We start from the raw sequence: 11,923 nt of genomic DNA, 5'->3' as shown, positions 1-11,923 counted from the left end.
ATTGGGCTCCACACTCAGTAGGGAGTTTGCTTGTCCCTCTCCCTCTGTCCCGCCCCCCACATGTGCATGAGTGTGTTCTCTCTCTCTCTCAAATAAATAAAATCTTGAACAAAGTAATCAAAAGGTAATTGTCTTTCTCTGAGTGACTTATTTTGCTTAGCATAATACTCTCTAGCTCCATTGATGTCATTGCAAATGGCAAGATTTCATTCTTGCCATTTCCATATATGTGGAGATATATCTATATATCTTTTTCTATATCTATAGATATATAGTGATCTATAGATATATCTATATATCTATATATCAGTCAATGGAAACTTGGGCTCTTTCCATAATTGGCTATTATAGATAATGCTGCTATAAACATCAGGGTTCATGCATCCCTTTGAATTAGTATTTTTGTATTCTTTGGATAAATACCTCTTAGTGTTTAAGAAGCAAAACAAACAAGCAAAGGGGAAAAGAGAGAGAGAGAGGTGCAAACCAAAAACAGACTCTTAACAATAGAGAACAAACTGATGGTTACCAGAGGGGAGGTGGATTGGGGCATGGGTTAAATAGGTGATGGGGATTAAGGAGTGCACCTGTTGTGATGAGCACCTGGTGATGTATGGAAGTGGTTAAATCACTAGATTGTACACCTGAAGCTGATATTATACAGAATGTTAACTAACTTCAATTTAAATAAAAACTTAAAAAACACAGTAAGATATGATTTCAAACCAACAAGAATGGCTATAATTAAAAAGACAGATAAGTGTCCATGAGGATGTGGAAAAACCACAACCCTCATATACTGCTAATAGGAATATAAAGTAATGCAACCTTTTTGGAAAATAGTTCTAAGATCCCTCAGAATGTTAAACATAGAGTGACCATATGAACCACTAATTCACTCCTAAACATACCAAGACAAAAACAAAACAAAACAAAACAAAACAAAACAAAACAAAACAAAACAACATATGCACATGCAAAAGCTTGTACATGCATATTCATGGCAGCATATTCATACTAGTCTAAAAGGAAGAAACAACCCAAATGTTAATGATGAATTCATTTATGAATATGTGGTATCTTCATATGATGGAGTACTATTTGTCAATGAAAAGAAATGTTGTACTAACTCATACTTCAGCACAGATGGACCTTGAAAACATACTTATGAGAGAAACAAGTCACAAAAGACCATATATTTGTATGATTCCACTTATATTAAATATTCAGAATGGGTAAATTAATAGAGACAGAAGGGTTACGAGTTGTGAGGGCTAATGAGGACTGAGGAAATGGGGAGTAAATGGATTGTGAACACACTAAAAACCATTGAGTGGTACATTTTTAATGGGTGAATTGTGTGGTATGTAAATTATATCTCAATAAAACTGCTAAAAGTAGATTTAATGAAAAGAAGTGGCCTTCAGCTTATGTGACTTGGAAACATTTTATAGATTTTATTTATTTATTTGACAGAGAGTAGGCAGAGAGGCAGGCAGAGAGAGAGGAAGGGAAGCAGGCTCCCTGCCAAGCAGAGAGCCTAACACGGGGCTTGATCCCAGGACCCTGGGATCATGACCTGAGCTGAAGGCCAAGGCTTTAACCCGCTGAGCCACCCAGGCGCCCCTGACATGGAAACATTTTACAGCAGAACATACCTCCTCTACAATGCAATCATATGTAATCAAGATGTAGCTTGCTCGAGAAAATGGCTTGCTGAGTTCGTGTGGGTGTTGAGAGCAGTTTAGTTTGGAGACTTTTGTTTGTCTGGAATAGCCATTTGATCTAAAACAAAGAAAAGTAGACCAGAGAATCGGGCTAACCCATAACTGTTTTACTAGGAACCTTATGTATTGCCATGCACATAACAGAAAATAAATTTTATTTTTATACTCACATATATATATATAATTTATATGTATACATACAGTATATGGGTATGCACACATATTTATGCATGCATATATAGTTACCTATACGTCTGTATATGCATGCTTATATTATTTTTAATCTGAAGAATTTTATATTTTGCATTGGATATTTTAGTTATTTAAAAATCTATTTCTGTATACTGTAGTGATCACAGAGCAAAAGTGAAATTCAATGTGCTCACTGTGTGCATCTATATCACATATGTACATATCTATCCATATATATCTACCTGTAGAAAGTTTACTTTACATAGTGAATGAGTTAATAATGTTCAATTTCTTATGTTTTGCGAGCATGTCATTTTCTTTCATATTTTAAAGCTTTGAACAGGGCATCTAAATAAAGCTGTAGAGTGTATGCAGGGACTTCTGGGCATATTCAGTAATGAGTGCTTCTAAAGTGATACAATTTCATCTTATACTTCAATATTTCTTCTCCTCAGGGTAAGTTAGGTTTGTGCTATTGGAAAAATGTTAAATTATTGTTTGCATCCTTTAAAGAATATAACACCTGAGAGGAGACAGAACCATTTGCATTCGGAGACATGTGCCAGTGGGAATCCCTTCTTCCTGATCTTAGAGTCCAGGAATATAACCAGGGAGCAAAATAGGTTAATAAGAAAGAGTGTGGAACTGGTTGATTGCTAATAGAAAGATTAGCCAGTGTTCAATGTAAATAGTTGGCTTAAAATTATCCTAAATTAGAAATAGTGCTGCTTAATTGTAGATGTGCCTAAGTATCCAACTTGATCCATTTCCAAATGACACCAGTGCTTCTGGTACTCCGACGGAGATGCAGGTGAGTGTTTCCTCATATCTAGATAACAAAACTAGGTTCAGTTTTAGATGCTCAAATAAAATCTATGTCATACTGTTTTTCTTCCCTATATTACTCACCACATCTGAATACAGAATACTGGCATAAATATTCATTAGCATATAGCTGATAAAGATGATAGGAGAAACAAAATTTACTGTTTTCCCTATTTATCCCTAAAGCATGTACTATACTACATCAAACATATGATTCAAAAATGATGACAAATGGGTCAATATTTGTGTATTTATTAAAAGTTACAATCTGAAATTTGAAGTGTTTTGAAAGCCATTTCAATGTGAAATAAAAGTATTTATTTTAGTTGCTCTTGGGGTTATCTTTGATTCATTAATATAAAAGAAGTAGATAAAAATATTTAAGGTGTTGGCATTTTTTGCATGATTAGAACTGAATATTTTACTTTCCCTTCTGCCTTTGGTTTCAACAAAACTATTCAATGATTGTAAGCACATGATATCTTTTTCTTCGTTTGTTATCTTGACAACATCTAAATCTAGTTCAGGGATCACCCTGCCCATCACTCCATGCAGCCTAACTGGAACTCCACACTCACCTCCAAAATTTGCAAAAGTGACTTAGGGCAAAAGCCATTTTGTTTAGAGGTGAGCACATAATCAAAACTAAGCTTTAAGTATGAATCATATGACTTACACAGCAACTCTTAGCAAGAAAGCTTCCTCTTACCTGTTGGTTGGAAATCAATTGGCCACCATCATATAACCATAAGAAAAAGATCTCTCTGAGATTGAGGAGCAAGCTGAGGTGGCCTAAGAAGAGGTAAGAAACCAGATCTGAACCACACTAATTATATTCAGCCAGTAACACAAACCCATAAACTCACTTTTTGCTTAAGAAATTTTTAGTCAGGGCTTCTTTCCTTTGCATCAAAATAAGCCCAATTTCATTTATTGTGGGAAATCCTTCTTATATTGAATAATTGATTTTATCAACAAAGTGTCCTATTTTAGATATAAATGTGATATAAATTGGGTAGTTCTTAAAAATATTCTGTTTGAAGATAAATGGATGAAAAAGACGTGGTATATATACATGATGGAATACTATGTAGCCATCAAAAAGAGTGAAATCTCTCCATTAGCAATGACATGGATGGAACTAGAGGGTGTTATGCTAAGTGAAATAAGTAAATCAAAGAAAGACAATTGTCATATGATCTCTCTGATATGAGGGATTTGAGAGGCAGGGTGGGGAGGGTAATGGGGGAAAGGGAGGGAAAAAATAAAACAAGATGGGACCAGGGAGGGATACAAACCATAAGAAACTCTTAATCTCATGAAACAAGCTGAGGGTTGCTGGAACATTGAGTGGGGAGGGATAGGGTGGCTGGGTTATGGACATTGGGGAGGGTGTGTGCTATGGTGAGTGCTGTGAATTGTGTAGGACTGATGAGTCACAGATCTGTACCTCTGAAGCAAATAATACATTATATGTTAATAAAAAAATAGCTTGTTTGAATGATAGCTTATGATATCTGAATGATAGCTCATTTATTCACTTGTCATCCTCTTAGAAATATTGTCCTTTTTCCCAATACAAAAGATGGTTTACATATATTTAGTAAGGTTTCATAAATTATTGAAAGTAGATGGAAGAAATGATGCCTTTGGAAACAAGGATACTGTTGCATTTTGTGTTTTCATTTTTAACTTATTCCTCTGTATGTAAGTAAAATTTTGAATAGTCACAAACTTCAGGCACCCACAAAACTCCTAGAAAGAGAATAAGAGGTGCAAATAAAATTTTAGTCTATATCTTGCCTTGTGGATGATGTAAATCATAATCTATTCATGAAAAAATTCATGAATTTTTAATATATTATTCACTTCTAAAAAAAATAGTTGTAGTCAAAGAATTAAAGTGTTCAATGATCTATGTTAGGCTTTGACAATCCAGCACCAAGATCATTTTAGGCAGGAATTCATATGCAAACATGGGCCTGACTCAATGGTGAGGGGAGTTTTGTATTAGACACTGCCCTGATTGGACAACAGTGGGGACCACCACTGATTTAAGACCTGTGTTCCTGTCTTGGTTCTGAAATTGAAGCTCACTCATAACACCTTTCCGCATTTTTCCTATCCTAGTAATATTTATCTAGTGTTTTGGTTCTTTTGTGTAGACTATCACTCAGGCTAACTTTGGCCAAACTTACAAATATTTCATTTTTATCTTCTGTCTCTCCTTTCTCCAACTAGATTGTGGTACAGTTTGACCAGCCAGTTCAACATTCAAAGGTATGATGACCTAATTCTCACTTTAGTCAGATTTTTCTCTGGATCCCCTCAGAGTACTGGGATTTTGGCCTTGATCATTCTTAGTTTTCTTCTGGGAAATAAATCCCACCTCAAAGTCTTGATATCTGCTTGTCTTTTGCTCAAAATATAGACTCCTCTGGTTCCTCTGTTACCAAACTTCATTTACACATGGGGAGATTTGATTTCTAGTTGAGCTGCTGCAAGTCTTAGCCCTCAATTTCCTTTGAACATTTCTGCTATAACACTTGGATCCAGTCCTTCCCATCAAAACTTCACTGTCCATGAGACTTCCCACTTGGTGGCTGCCTTTCTAGCTCTTATCTCCCAACCCTGTATTGATAAGGAATTCTGATTTATCAACACCAATTCTTTTCCCTTGGTTTTCAACTTTCCTTAGATGCCCAAAGGAACAGGAAAGGGTTTTTAAAACTAGTGGCTGAATTATGACTGGAATTTCATTGTGTCCAATATTGTAAGATATGGGCTTCAGTGTTTGGGAATTTAGGGGTCAGTGAACACCTCAAGTTAAAAAAAAAAAAAGGTTTTGTTTTCTTTCTTTCTTTCTTTTTTTTTTGATCTTGCTTTTTAAAAAATATTGAGGTATAATTGACATATAATATTAGTTTTAGTTATGAGACATAATGATACAATATTTACATATATTGTAAAATGATCACCCCAGTAAGTGGTAAACATCCATCATCACATATAGTTACAGATTTTTTTTTCTTGAGATGAGAACTTTTAAGACCTACTCTCTTAGGAACTTTCAAATATACAATACATCGTCTTTATCCATTCATCAGTCAATGGACATTTGGGCTCTTTCCATATATTGGCTATTGTTGATAGTGCCGCTATAAACATTGGGGTGCATGGATACCTTCAAATTAGTATTTTTGTATCCTTTGGGTAAATACTTATTATTGCAATTGCTGGGCCATAAGGTAGTTCTATTTTTAACTTTTCGAGGAACCTCCATACTGTTTTCCAGAGTTGCTGCACTAGTTTGCATTCTCAAGAAAGTAAGAGGGTAGCCTTTTGTCCACATCCTCACCAACACCTGTTGTTTCTTGTGTTGCTGATTTTAACCATTATGACTGGTGTGAGGTGATGTCTCATTGTAGTTTTGATTTGTATTTCCTGATGATGAGTGATGTTGAGCTTCTTTTCATGTGTCTTTTGGCCATCTGTGTGTCTCCTTTGGAAAAATGTCTGATTATGTCTTCTGCCCATTTTTAAACTGAATTTTTCTTTTAAGTGTTGAGCTTTATAAGTTCTTTATATATTTTAGATACCAACCCTTTACGAAATCTGTCATTTGCAAATACCTTCTCCTGTTCCATAGATTTCCTTTTCATTTTGTTGATTGTTTCTTTTGCTGTGTAGATGTGGCACATATATATCATATACATATATGATAACATACAAACACACACACAATGGAATGTTACTCAGCCCTTGGCTCAGGTCATGATCTCAGGGTCATGAGATAGAGCTCTGGGCTGGGCTCTGTGGTCAGTGGGGAGTCTGCTTGAGACTCTCACTCTCTCCCTCTGCCCCTCCACCCACTTGCACTCTGTCTGTCTGTCTCTCTCTATCTAGAACAAACAAACAAATAAAATATTTTAAAAAAGAATAAAACCTTGCCATTTGCAATGACATGGATGGGACTAGAGCATATTATGCTAAGTGAAATGAGTCACTCAGAGAAAGACAAATACCATATGATTTCATGCATATGTAAAATTTAAGAAACAAAACAGATGATGATGGGGAAAGAAGAGAGAGAGGGAGAGAGGAAAACCAAGAAAAAGACTCTTTTTACTGTAGACAATAAATTGTTATCAGAGGGGGAGTGGATTAATTAGGTGATGGGGACTAAGGAGCGCGCTTGTGATGAGCATTGGGTGTTGTATGTAAGTGTTGAACCACTCAATTGCACACTTGAAACTAATATTATACCACATGTTAATTAACTGGAATTTAAATAAAAATATACAATACAGTATTATTTTTTGTTATGTCTTTTTAAATTTAATTTTTTCAGTTTTTCAAGATTCATTGTGCACCACACCCAGTGCTCCACGCAATACATATTATTAACTATAGTTACCAAGCTGTATGTTAAATCCTCATGACTTATTTAATTTATAAGTGGAAATTTGCACCGTGTGACCCTTTTCTTCCATTTTGCCTATCCCAGTTCCTGCCTTTGGCAACACCTAAGTTGTTCTCAGTATCTGTGCGTTCATGTTGTTTTTAGATTCCACATATAAGTGAGATCATGCAGTATTTGACCTTCTCTGACTTATTTCACTTAGTATAATGTTCTCAAGGTCCTCCATGTTGTTGCAAATGGCAAGATTTCCTTCTTTTTTTTTTTTTTTAATGGCTGAATGATATTCCATTGTGTATATATATGCCACATTTTCCTTATGCATTCATCATGAATGGACATTGAGGTTGCTTCCATGTCTTGGCTATTGTAAATAAAGCTGCGCTGACTATGGGAGTGCAGATATCTTTTCAGGTTAGTGTTTTCATTTCCCTTGGGTAAATACCTAGAAATGGAATTACTGGACCTCTAGTAGTTCTATTTTTAATTTCTTGAGGAATTTTCGTATTGTTTTTCATAGTGACTACATCAATTTACATCCCCACCAATACTATGTGAGGATTCCCTTTTCTCCACATACTCTCCAACACTTGTTACATCTTGTCTTTTTGTTAATAGAAATCCTAACAGTGTGAGGTTATATTTTAATTGTGGTTTTGATTTTAATTTCCCTCATAATTAGTGATGTTGAGCACCTTTTTATGTACTTCTTGGCCATTTGTATGTCTTTGAAAAAATGTCTATTTAGATCCTCTGTCCATTTTAAAATTAGACTTTTTTTTGGCTATTGAGTTATACATATTCTTTATATCTTTTGAATATTAATTCCGTATTGGTGTATGATTCACAAATATTTTCTCTCAGTGTATAGTTTGCCTCTTCTTTTTGTTATGGTTTTTCTTACTGTGCAAAATTGTTTTAGTTTGATGTGGTCCTGTTATCCTTTTTTATTAAATATATGAACTTATTATATAATAGCTAATAATTTCAAATAATGGTTTTTTTTTTCTTTAGGTCCCCTATTGTTATTTGGTATGAACCTCTAAATCTTATCACTACTATGGTGAGGAAAATCAAGTCAATAATAATCATATTTAGAGAAATAATCATAGAATGCATGTGAGCCAATATTATGAACCATACCATCAATTTAGCAGTAAATTATGATTGTTATTTTTTAAGTTGTGTGTGTTAACCTGAACTTTGGGGGAATAGTATTTTCTTTGGTCTGCTTTGAAACCAAGAAATGACTCTTTTCCCATTGACTTTTCTGAACTTACCTATATTTGTTATCCTGTACCTGTCCTCCCCTTTTCCTAATTAAATGGTGATATAATTTGATAAGACAGTAAAAAATTCAAAGTGCTAAATGGAGGCCTTTCATCCCCTGGGAGAGCTGTAAAGCAAGGATGGGAGAAAAGAGAAGGAATGGTGATAAATACAGTTATTGGGACTTAAAGAGGTACTGCAGTGAGGGAGGGTTGAAAGAAATGTGATGTGAAGCACAAATGATGATAAACATATTAACGGACTGGGGATGTGCATTAGGGCATTCAAAGAACTTAGGGCAGCAGAGCCCCTGACTGGAACAACATCATTACTGAGGATGGTACTGGAAAAGAGTGAAGCCTGCTACTCTCCCTCTCTCTGTTCCTTAATTTTCCTTTTAACCTTTGAATTTTTTTCTGGTTTCTCTTACCTCTACATCTACTATTTTATTATAGTTTCAAGATGTTTGAAATCAACTTAGAAGAAGATGGACTTCAAAGTCTAAATAATTAAGTATGGAATTAATGCAGAAAATGTTAAAGTTATGTGCCTTATGGCAACTTAGAAATATAATTTCAAATTGATCCCCTGATAATAGCTGATTCTGCATCAAGATCTGTAAACCAGAAGAAAAATAGATTTAGATAAAAAATACATTATTTTGCAATGACAATGATTTTGGTTTGGCTGATTTCAACTTCTTAGAAATTGGGAAGCAGAGACACCAGGGTGGCTCAGTGGGTTTCGCCTCTGCCTTTGGCTCAGGTCATGATCTCAGGATCCTGGGATGGAGCTCCACATCAGGCTCTCTGCTCAGCAAGGAGCCTCCCCACCCCCGCCCCCACCCGCCTCTCTCTGCCTGCCTCTCTGCCTACTTGTGATTCTCTCTCTGTCAAATAAAGAAATAAAATCTTAAAAAAAAAAGAAATTTGAAAGCGATTCTTGTCTTTTGACACAGCAAGAATTAAAGGTGACGAATGGGACCTGTTGCAAGATAAGGAAGTGTCATCCATTAATTGTGACAGGAAAACTATACTCATTTGTTTGCTTGGGATCTTACAGTCACTTTTCATGTGAAGAATTAATTGAATGCATGAAACACTTTAAATTGAAATCAAAATGAACATTTCCTTGCTCACCCTTGAGTAGGAATAGCCTGAGTGACATGACTGAAAGTGGTGTTCCATACAAAGTAGCTTCTTTCCTACATACAGATTGGTTAAGCAACTGGACAATTTTCACTGCTTATTTTGTGTATTAAGGCATAGGTTAGACAAAAGTTCACTGAAGCTATTGATTAATCTGCATATGAAATGTCAAGTGTTATCCAGGAGAAAGTGCTCCATGTTCCACAGCATTGCAAATTTGCCTAATAGCTGAGAGAGTGCGTAATTTACTATTTACTTGTAAAACCTTGTTGCAATATTTTCACTTTTATACACTTTACAAGTCAATTGAAATAAAAACTGCAGGAGTTTTAGGCAGTCAAAAATATAACTGCACTTTGCTTTTTTAATATTGTCACAGAATGGCAAAATGTTATAGTCTGCAAGTCATTGAAGACAGATATGAAGTTCCAGATGGTAACTTTCTAATCAATTTTTATTTATACCTACTGTAAAATGGTGCCTTTGCAAGAAGAGAGTACAATCCACCATTGGGTGGCATCTAATGTTTTCTGTGATGGCTATAATAGCTGAGAGTTCTCAAAAGAAACCGAGTAAGTCAACAAATTGGAAATAAGCATGTTGCTACCTGCATGCTATCCTCAGAATTTCAACCAAAATGTAGTTGAAAATATTAAGAAAGGATTCTTGCAAGAGGTATAGAAATGAGTTAGAAATATTAGCATGGAATGGGTTTGCATAAGGGGGCTATTTTAAAAATCCTTATAATAAACATAATTTGCATCAAAACCACAGGTGTGCATGGGCATAGGTCTGAGAGTTTCCTTGCCCTCTGAACATTATGTTATGTGCTGTTTTTCGAAGTACTCCTCCTCCCAGAAAATACATTAAAGCAAATAGGCAAATATTGGGAATATCTCTATTTTTTATATTGGACAATAAGGGCAAATATTTCATAACTGCGTTTTTATTTTTTTAATTTTAAGAAGATTTATTTTTTTAATTTGAGAGAGAGGCAGAGAGAGAAGGGAAACTAAAGCAAACTTGGTGCTGAGTACAGAGCCCAAGCTGGGGCTCCATCTCAGGACCCTGAGATCGGGACCTGAGCTGAAACCAAGAGTTGGTCACTCAACCCACAGGACCACCCAGGCATCTCTACTAAATTTTTATATAAAATTTGAAGCTGCTGCTTCTCAAAGTTAGTTGAAGAGTTATAGGTCAAAGAAAATGTTGACTTTATTCATTTCTACACTTCTCTGTGTTTCATAGCCTGTCTAATAGGTTTTATGATATTCTTTTAAAATATCTGCAGTCATTATCTGGAAAATATAAATATTTTGAAATGTGCCATCAAACAAATATATTATTTTGTGTATTTTCAGTTAGTCAGAATGAAGAAACAGTTTGAACACTGCAGGCAGGATTCTTTAAAAAAAAGATTTATTCCTTCTTAATAGCATCATCTCTATGTAACACAAAGCTTAAAACTTTTAAAGTTTTGTACACTTGTATCATTTTGGGTGCCTATTTCTTCTACATCTTCGTTGACTGTCTCCTATCCCTATCCCTTGTTTGCCCCGTTCTGGTGCTCCTACCATCTATCTCTTAAGAGATTGGTTCTGCCAGTTAAGCACACGGGTTGGTCTTGACCATGCAGCTGACTAACTGAAACCCTCAAAAACATATCTGATGCTTTTAGTCACATACATGTAGTGTCATATCCAGAATCCAAATAACTTGAAACCCACCGTAGATGTCCACCTTTTTCATTTGCATTTGTAACCCTCCTGCTCACCCCCAGAATTCTATCCAGAAATGGCTTTTCGGTTATAGAAGTTATCATCTAAATTGCTTAGAAAGAAAAATATCATTCCACATAAAAAACTCATTTGTTAAGACCCCTGCTAATGCATGTTGTTTCTTTGCACAAATTAAAACTCTCCCCTCCCCACACAAATGCACATACCTCTCCCTGAGTAGATATGGCTCAGCAGTTGCCCAGTTTTGTTTTAAACAGAGACACACCAGATTTCTGCTGCGATGTGTTCCTGAGTCAGGCCCCCTTCTGCAGCAACTAGCATCTTCTGTCTTATATAAACTGCAAGCTCCACATGAAGAGATGTAGGGACCATTTATAAAGGAAAATATGTGATGAATGGATTGGAGTCTGGGGCAAACCTGCCTTTCCAAAACACAAAGTGTTAAATGTTTGCATTATACTGTATAGGTTTAATTTTGATATTAATAATACATACTTATTGTAGTAGACTTTGAACAGGTGGAAAGAGGAAGGAAAAATCCCTTATTTCCCAGAGTTAGTCATTGTTAATATGAGTTTTGTAGATTTTTACTGAAAAAGAAAG

This window comes from Enhydra lutris, unplaced genomic scaffold (genome assembly GCF_002288905.1).
Source record: "Enhydra lutris kenyoni isolate GAN:26980312 unplaced genomic scaffold, ASM228890v2 scaffoldscaffold2, whole genome shotgun sequence".
Lineage (NCBI taxonomy): Eukaryota > Metazoa > Chordata > Mammalia > Carnivora > Mustelidae > Enhydra > Enhydra lutris.
This window is presented reverse-complemented; position numbering follows the sequence as displayed.